At 43.7% G+C, this 9,584-nt stretch overlaps 1 long non-coding RNA gene across 2 annotated transcripts; it reads left to right on the forward strand.

Moving 5' to 3' along the window:
• Positions 1-324: 324 nt before the first annotated feature.
• Positions 325-9,521, forward strand: LOC113476650. Of its 2 annotated transcripts, XR_003397759.1 has the most exons (3): positions 325-634; positions 925-1,112; positions 5,006-9,521. It is a non-coding gene; the product is annotated as an uncharacterized LOC113476650 (long non-coding RNA). The 2 variants fall into 2 exon arrangements; XR_003397758.1 differs by having other exon boundaries at positions 325-1,112.
• Positions 9,522-9,584: the final 63 nt, after the last annotated feature.

Here is a 9,584-nt window from a genome sequence, read left to right on the forward strand (position 1 = left end):
TTATACAGTTCATGGGAACAAAAATCTGTCAGTTCGCCTTCCTTCAAAATAAACTGCTTTCCATTAACAGGCAGCAGATGATCTCATGGGTTTTAAAGAAACATGCAAGAGGGATCCGCAAAAAAGGATATGATGAAGATTATTAATATAGCAATAAATTGCATCAGCCTTGTCTCTTGAAACTAGGGCAACTGCACTCAGCAATAAAAACAATAATAATAGTCTGAAGCTCTTCTGTAGCTCTGTAAACTCCCTGTGTCACTCACTCTTAACTGTAGCTTTAAAAGTGGTGCTTAAGCCCATCTGCTAGGAAAATACCACTTGCAATGCCTTTAGCGTTCATTAATCCTGGATCCCACCTGTGGCAGCTTCACAATGGTCCTGCTGAATCTGAGGACTGTCACACTCACCTGGCAGAAGATGAAGAGGAGCTCTGGTGTCCCTCTGAAGTCACCTTAGAGAACCTGGACTGCAGCTATCCAGGCCAGTCTTCCATGGGCACAACTTGCTGTGTATCTCTTCACATCTGGTGAACGATCTACAGAAAATGACACTCATACAGGAGCCTCGGGGCTGCACCGTAGCCAGCAGGATGAGAGAGGCCTGAGAGTGGAGGAGACATGAAAGCTTTATGGTATTTATACGAATGCTGGCAGATTGTGCCAGAGCTACTGTTCCCCCTGGGTATTGTTTCATCCTGAGGCAGCACACTTCTTCACCAGTCTGACTGTCCTCTGCCTCAGCTGCCAGTGGCTTCCACACCTTCAGTGGATGCTCTCTTTAGGTATTGCTCAGGGCGTGCTGGCACATCCCATGAGACCAATGCCTCTTCCTACATTCAAGGTTGCACAGAGAGAGGGAGAATGAAAACACAAGTTAAACTTCTTTTTGCTTTCTGACTTTTCACTGTGTTCCCTTTTCCAGAAAGAAAGCCCTCCTCTCTTTCTTTCAAGGATCAGATGTCTCGAAAATTCAGTGCCCCAATAACTGGAGTAAATTTCATCTCGTTGTATAGCTGCGTTGGAAAGGAAGAGGACACAACCAGAAAAAAGGGACTGAGCCACTATGGACTCGGTGGTCGTGGGACATCCCTCCATGAATGCAAAGGCCAGGTGAGTGACTAAAGCAGAGGTTTCGCTTACAGTATACGCTGATTTTGGCAGATTATTGTTAATATCACAGTCTGTTTGGAGGCAAGTACATAGGGGATTTTTGAATATGTGTGTACATGTGTTTGGTGGGTTCCACGTGCTCTCCAATATGTCAAATATTTTTCCCTTTGAGACCCCAGGTGCTCAAGGCTACATTCCCAGAGCATGTGGGAGGTCTTTCACAGGGCTGCTCTTTGCCTCCACGGAGAGGATGCCTGAGTGTTGAGTGCATGCTGTTTACCCTCCAGCAATGACACATGCTTACATATTTTGGAGGGGAACAGCAACATTTCTAATAAAGACCCTGCTAAGCAAATGGCTCAGAAATACTCCCTATTTTCAGTTAATTCAAACTGTTGAACATCATTTCTGCTGGGTTTTGAGCATGATGCGGTTCTGATATGTCATAATGCATTAGGACTTTGCAAGTATTTGCTCGTATCAGTTTCTGGTTTCCTGCAATACAAACAAACTGACTTATTTTCTTATCAGATTACGATTTCCCTGAGTCACAAGAGGAATAAAGCCCTGTTATAGACAGGAAGATGCAAAGAGCTTCTAGAAACCCGGTGGTGCCACATTTAACCAGCCCTTTAAATTCCAGTTACTTTACTTTGTTTGCCCGAAGAGGTGTTATTAAAGCCACTACTGATTTAAACTGTTTTCCAATTGAGTCAAGATGAGCAGAGGAGGGAGCAGCAGCCAGAAATACCTGTATGCCACCAATAGACTTCTACTGACCAATTTTTACCTTAAAGCTAGTGGTGGTGTGGGCGAGAATGACAACCAGGTTGCAAATCATGCCATTACATTTGGAAAGCATTGCTTCCTATGTACGATGCTCACGTGCTGAAACACATCATCTTCTAAGCAAGGTCACCTTCTAAGGAAGGTGTGACAGCATCCAAACTGACTGTCCTCCCTGATCCATGCTGACTCCTAAATCATGCTATGGGGCTGATTGAGGGTGAGTTCATTGTCCCAGGTCAGGATCATGCTGACAACCTCATGGAACAGACAGCTGTCTTCCAGCACCTGGGAATGGGTCGAGGTACTGCTATGGAGAGACACATTATCTGGTGCAGCTCCCATTGCTCTATGCAATGTGTATTTTAGATGCTACTATACAGGGTATTTTAATATAGTTCCCAGCACATCTTCAAGGAGGGAGGCATAGGAGGGTCGAGCAATATTGATATAAACAAGCCTTTAACTCAATGTCGTTGTTTGACAGATTTGAGTTCTTTATCCTGCTTATTTATCACATATGCAGACACGCACACACACGTACATACACACACTTAAATAACCTCCACAGTTTAAAGCCCTGCTACTCCCTTTGTCCTTGTATCCTTTCCTCTAATGTTTATGACCCATTTTCAAAGGCATGCACTGGTATCTGATGATCTGTGTCTTTTCAAGTCTGCATGCAGACATGCAATCTCCCTGTCTGGGTAGTGCTTCCAATGGACAGCCTTCCAACAGACTCACTTACCTCTTCCCTGCTTTGCCCCCTTCCCATGGATAGAAATGACTGATGAAGCCCATTACTTATCTATCAGATAATAGATCTACTTTGACACAGATTCCTTATAAAACTCTCTCTTAGAAAAATTTGTTCTAGACATTGAGGAGGCATTAGGCTAAAACATTGCTTTTGTTGGGGTGGTTAATTTAGCATTTAAATTCTTTTTCTCTATTGATGACTTCCTTTGTGGAAAATCGGTCCTCTATGTACAGCAGAATTTAGCTGATCCATACTTTTGTGATAAAGGGAAAAGGAAGTGTTATAGTAAAAAAATTCTCTCTGTAACTCTGACAGCATCATGTCTTGCACATATGAATAAGATGCATACAGAAAAATCCTGACACCCAAATAGGGAAAAGATGGTTCCCTGAAAAGAGTTTTAGTTACTTTTGGTAATTCTAGAGCACTGCCAGTGATCGGGAGAGAAACAACTGTGCTTTGTATCTTTGGCCACATTTCAAAGCTCTGTGCCCTACCACACCAAGTACAGAACAGTTCAAGCCCTGAAAATGTGCAACTCAACTGCGAGACGCAATTCATTTCTGTGTTCAGGGCCATGCTTCTGCCCTGCCCCAGCAGTGTCTGGGATCCCATTGCACATTCTGTTTTCCAGCTGCATCAAACCCTTGCAAGTGCATCCAAACCCAGAGAAACTCAGATTTGCTTGTTGGTTCACAACACACATTTGACAAATGGAAAGATGTTCCCAGATGAAATTCCAGGACTCCAAACCCAGGCCAACATTTCTAACACAAGGAATTTCCCAGCACTTCAAACCACAACATCTGGAGTTACAGCAGTCGTTGCAGGGCCTGCTTATCAGACAAACAGCTTCACACAGCCTGGCAGATGAATAGCTCCTATCTGTTTTGTCCATCACATCGCACAGAGCAGAACAGCTCTGAGGGGGCTGTATGGCCATACCCCAGCATTTCCCCCCCTGCCAAAGCGCTCGCACTGCTCTTGGTGCATCGGTGTCCACGCAGGGGGTTCCTGGCTGGGTGATGGGTGCATGTGTGCTCCTTCCAGCAGGGACATGTGTTGCTGGGGCCTCTCTTCCAGAGCCTTGCGGGGGCATTTTTTTCACACTCCTTTTTCCTACAGACTGATGTGCCTTCTCCCTGGGGATCTGCAAAGAGTAGCAAGGAAGAGAATGGCAGTGGCTGTTTGGTACACATCCTAGAGGGGGATGTATAGGTTACTACAGTTTCAAATTTGGCAGAGCTCCCAGAAATATCTCTTGCAGAAATATATATTCCCAAAATGGCCTAAAAATAACCCAGTGGCAACCTGAAGTGTATATAAAGTTTGAAGATAAAGATACAGAAGGTATAAAACACGTTTCTCTGCCTGTGTGTGTCCCAGGCAGCACCTTTATGGTGGTGTTATTCCAGCCCCAGGCTTTACATCATGCCTCATCCCTGCACCACAACACTCTGCTCCTGGTTTGAAGGACTTGTCTTGAAAGCAGCAGAAATATTGCTGATGCCTGGGCTGGATCGAGAGGCACCCATGCCTTTGGAAAACATTTTACTTGTGTGTATGAAATGAGATCCTCATGAGATACAGGGTGTCCTGTGAAAAGGAAGGCTGAACTAAGGTGGGGTAGCGTGGTTTGCCCCAAAACAGCAGGACCTTTTCCAGCACCTCAAGCAGAGGTTTAGTGTGTTGACAACACAGCATGGAGCGGGAGGCAGGAGTCCCCACTCCCCATCCAAGGACCACTGCTCTTCACAAATGTTGTAAAACACTCAAAGTTAAAAAAACACCCAAGCTCCTCTCATATGCCATTAGTTTTAATATTACCTGCTCTACAGAAATAGAGTTAAATTATCTTCAGCAGGTTTATCTCAATTTTTAACAGCAGTGTCTGAGAGTTAACAGAGTCCTTCACAAATCCCATATCCAAAATGAATATATGAATATATTGAGAAATTAGCATGAAATGGACAATATGGCAAACTTATTTCACATCCAGACAAAGACAAATGAAAATCAAGAATCTCTGCAGCATCCTAAAAAAAAAAAAAAAAAAAAAAAAAAAAAAGATTACACTTGAAAAGGCAGCAGTGTTTTTTTAATGGCCAAAGATTGATTCTTGGGACCAGAAGCCTGAACCAGCAAACAAAGTACCTGTTTCTGTCTGCCCCATACTGAGAGCTCTTCACAGCAGATCTGAGTAAATAATTTGCAGCAGATAATTTACCTGCACAAAAGCTTTCTTTTTTTGCTTACTGAATGTCAGTACCTTGATTGTGGCTTTCTCTAATTTATTTGTAATTCAAATTTACTTGTCCAATTTATTATCTTTCTTCTTCCCTAACAGGTCAGATGGACTGTGAAGGGTCTGCTACAAGTATTTCAACCTGCCTGTTCAAAAGACAGCTGAGTTCATCATGAGTGGTATCACATAGGGTTGTGGTTTTTTTTTTCTCCATCTGCAGGAATGCAGATTTTGTGATCAGGGGAAAAGCTTTGGGTTGATAATATAAACTTTATACTGCTGGAGAGGTTTTTCTCCAAGCTTCAGCCCTGGAAAAGGGGTTGTACCGTAATCTCTGCTGTCTCTGTGCTGAGCTGAAATGCAATGCTTTTATTACATTCACTTGAAATAACGGCACCTGCATCCCCAGGACAGGATGCCAGTGGCACAGTCAAAACCTCATTCACTTGCTTGTGTGCCGGGGCTCTAGAAAAATTTCCGAGGAACTGGGACCCCTGCTGCATTAAGCAGTGTCCCTTTTAAATGTACTAATTGCAGAGCATAAAATGAAGAGAAATGGTCACAGCAGTGGTGGATAAAGAATTTTTGTCCCTCATTAGGCAAGTTTAAGCTTGAGACTCTGGTAGAGCTTTGTCATCGCAGCCCAGCACTTCTGCTATATGACAGTATTAGAGCGTGCAGACTTCAAATGGGCTTTCCATGAGCATTCATGCAAGTCAGGCTCCATCACTCTAATGTCTGCAGAAAGCAAACAGAAAAGAGCTGGGAAGTTTGGGCAAAGGGAATCTATTTTCAAGCCACGACCAACACTAGTCAATGTAATCCTTTTCTTGGTCCCTAGATGTGAGAGATGATTAAAAAAAAACCCAAATCAGAAACAAGTCAGCATCAGCCAGCCAGGTCTTAATGGGACACTAGCTCTTAATGGGTGTTTGCTCCTATTCACACTGCTGCGTACTCTTCTTCCTTCAACTTACATAGTCAGATATAATTAGTGAATAAGTTTATGCAAATATGAGACAAGGATGGGTTTTTAGAGCAGGACTTCTAGGTTAAAGTGGGTTTTAACTAGAAAGCTACGCACCCTTTTCAGGAAATGACCACCTCCACCTCAGACAGCATTTCTGAAGATTTACTGTAAAACCCAATGAAAATTAGGCAAAACTTGGGAAGCTTGGTTATTGTTTTCATTCATCTCATTTGCTAGTGCAAGTGTATGAGGAGTGAGGTATATGTGATACGGTTTGGCTTTGTGTTTGAAATCCTAGTGGTTTCACAGCCATTTTCCCTTGCCTGCGGGCTCTGCCCCATGGGTTGAATACCTTTCTGGAGCATCAAACACATCCAAATGTGGATAGGCAGAGGTAAAAGCTGCAGATGGTCAAAGAATCAGCTCCAGTTTTGCCCAGAATCCCCAAAGAAGGGCTCATTTCTGTCATGCTGACAATGGTGCTCGCCACTCCAGCAACAGTTGCCTCTGAAAATCCCCTGAAATATTTTCCTCTCCTTTCACTTTTCATTTTCACAGGCCTTTGCACTTCTCAACCCTGATCTTAGGTGAAATGAGAGCACCAAATTAACTCAAGAGTGTTGTGCTTCTGCAGGACAGGGCAGAGTCCCAGCAGAAGCCTCATCTCATGACACTACAAAAGTGCCTGGTGCAACAGTATTGCCGAGTGAGCATCCCCACCTACCACATACTGCCAGCCTCTGGGGCAGTACAGACTCAATTGCATCACATCAAGGTCAAGGACATGAAATACGTGCCCATACACCAGACCCAGCAGGCTATGGGGTCCCAACTGTGTTCCCTGAGACCACAGTAGTGAGAATCCTCCATGAGCTATTTCTTCCTGATGTAAAGTGGGGCTGGCTGCCTCTAGCCAGCTGACTGGCAGCTGAGAGGCTCTTAATGAGCATCTCTTCCCCCTTGGCAGTGCTCACTGAAGGAGACCTCAGCTGGGAAGGAGAGCTGCCGTATCGGGCTGAATTACCCTGAATTATTCTTTGCGCGTCTAGAAAGACATAGCTGCTATTTAGAAAAGCTCATAAACCAACAATGCATCCAGCATATAAAAGGCAAATTAAAAAAAAAAAAAGCGCACAGCATGAACCTATATTTTAAAATAAATTTCATTTATCCCAATTGCCCCTTTTCTGAAACACTAATAGAACAAACTGTCATGGTAGAAGCTGAGGAGGGACAGGAAGAAACGAAGGCCCTGTGGATAATTCAGAAGTGATATGCCATGCATGAGAAACAGCACTGAAAAATGCATGAGAGCTGTTTTGTAAAAAAAATGCACTGTGGAAATGCTGGCTTCCTTGGAAGAATCAAGAGCAATAAATAGAAAGAAGCAAGACTGCAAAGAGCCTGAAACTGAGAGCAGAAAGGTCTCAGAAACCTGACTGGGTTGGAAAAGGGGAGGCACTGGAAGTTTTCAGAGAGGAGCGGATGATCCACGGGGACATACTTGAAGAGGACCCTGTGTTTTGCATGTGACTGAGGTCAGGGCAGAGAAGGCAGCTGTAGTCAACACAAGTGAGGATTTTTGCTCTGGGGGAAAAAGAAAAAAATGTCAGGTCTAGAAAACTGTAGAAGGAAGGAGTGACACAGCCAGCTCCTCTTCTCGTCCTGCCTGGCACTGGGCTGCTGCTGCAAAGGGGAATGACGACTGAAGTCAGTGCAGCAGGCGCAGGGAATGAAGACATACTGCTGAAGCACAGCCTGCCCGAGATGAGTGTGACATTGGTTTTGTGTGACTGTCATACTTGGACTGGTGTCCAGGAGCTGGGGATTATTATAACAATGACATGGCAATGGGTTGAATCTCCTCAATGGCAAAGACGAGTAGGGGGATGCTCGGTGTCAGCTGGAATGAGCAGTGGTGCTCCCCGGTACAAGAAATGCCAGCCTTCACTCCAGTCCTTGTTTTATTTTTTAACTACAGAAAACACATCCTTTGCAACACACAGGGTGGCCAAATAGATGCAGGGGCTACCTGAAATCCAAAGAGCACAGGGATTCAGACAGGAAAAAAAAAAAAAAAAAAAAAAAAAAAAAAAAAAGATTTCATTTGCAGCTATGTCTATAAAGCAAGATTGAGGATGCCATTTGGCATTGGGCACTGCCTGTGTGGTGAAGTGTTTCCTGAGTGTGTAGGTAGACTCTGAGGAAAGTGAACCGGGTAATTGCCTTTCCTGGGGCATCAAACACGGGGATAGGGAGAGGGACAGAGATAATAAGGAAAACGTAATGCTGAACTGCCTGCCTGATTATTTAGCAGGTGCGTGTGTGAATGTGTCTCTGTGCACACCTTTAATTAGCCTAGAAATCAAATGACTGCTGCAGAGTCTCTCTCTCATGATTTTTAAAGGACCCCTCTGTTGTGCATTTTAGTGGCAGATTTATAAAGGAGCTGGGAAACAGTGTGGGGGGGTTTCAACACTGATGCCATTTCCCAGGCTTGGGAGGCAAAGCATCCCCAATCAGGAGGGAGCCAGGAGACTGGGGGAGCCCCTAGTGCCCTTCTCTCTGCCCTCCTCCTTAACAGCCACAAGCACAAGAAACACAATAAAGGTCCAAGTCAGCCCAGCTGATGCCCAGCTGTCAGACCCTGATGGAAATGCTGGAGGTGGGGCACAAGGGTGTCATCTGGGTAGAAACGGTGCATTAAAATCACCTTGGCTCACGCAGGTTCCAGAGTTGCACCGACTGCCCAAGGAGTAAACTGTGGAGAAGCAGGGCCTTTGCACCAAAATAAATCTAGTGTCCTTTGTCATGCCCACAAGGCAAACCAAGATGCTCATTTGAATCCATGAGATTGGCATTTTCTTGTGGTGAGGGCCAGAGTGCCTGGCTTGGAAAAACAGGAGGAAATACAGGCAAAATTTCACAGTCCTGGCCAAATGCATTCACCTCCATTCATTGCTTTATCTTCCTGAAGGATCCTCTATGCACTGGCAGTCCCAAAGGTGTTACCATGTTCTTAAAATGTTTTCAGTATAATTGAACTTGGTCAGCCTATGATGAAGGCAAACACAAGCTGACAAGCACAGGACTGACCCTTATACGTTGATCATATCTTCCTTTCCCACAGAGATATGACTAGGAAGAAGGAAAAGCCTTTAAAAAGCCCCTGAAAGTGGCTAAAATAAGAATTGGCTGAAAAGGGAAAAAATTAACACTTAATTTTTTATTTCCCTGAATACAGGAGGAGAACCAAATCTTCCATTTGTGTTTCTTTGAATTATAGAAAGGAAATTCCACAAAAAATCATTTTATTTCCTTCAAAGCTGTTGAAAACTTATGTGTTGATGACTTACGTGCTTCATGTTACAATGTCAGGAGGAAAGGTTGGGTCTTTAAAATATTCTTGTTGTTGTTGTTGTTCATAAAAATAAATGTATTTTTTGTTCCTTTCATTTTGACATGCTTTGTGAAGAGTGTATGCTCAGCAAGTCTAAAAACTTTTGGGACAACCTGTCACAGCCTCTAGAAATAGACTAAATAAGTGTTAACCAAGACATGAAATATGAAACACAACAACACAAGGCAGAATGAAGTGAAACTGTGCTCTGATTTCAAATCACGCATAAACAGATTTCCTTGCAATAAGTACAGCACCTGATTTTTTTTTTTTTTACCATTTCCCTTGTGTTTCACTTGTGTTATCTTTTC

This window comes from Athene cunicularia (genome assembly GCF_003259725.1).
Source record: "Athene cunicularia isolate RWA chromosome 2 unlocalized genomic scaffold, athCun1 chr2_part1, whole genome shotgun sequence".
In the NCBI taxonomy this organism is placed as follows: domain Eukaryota; kingdom Metazoa; phylum Chordata; class Aves; order Strigiformes; family Strigidae; genus Athene; species Athene cunicularia.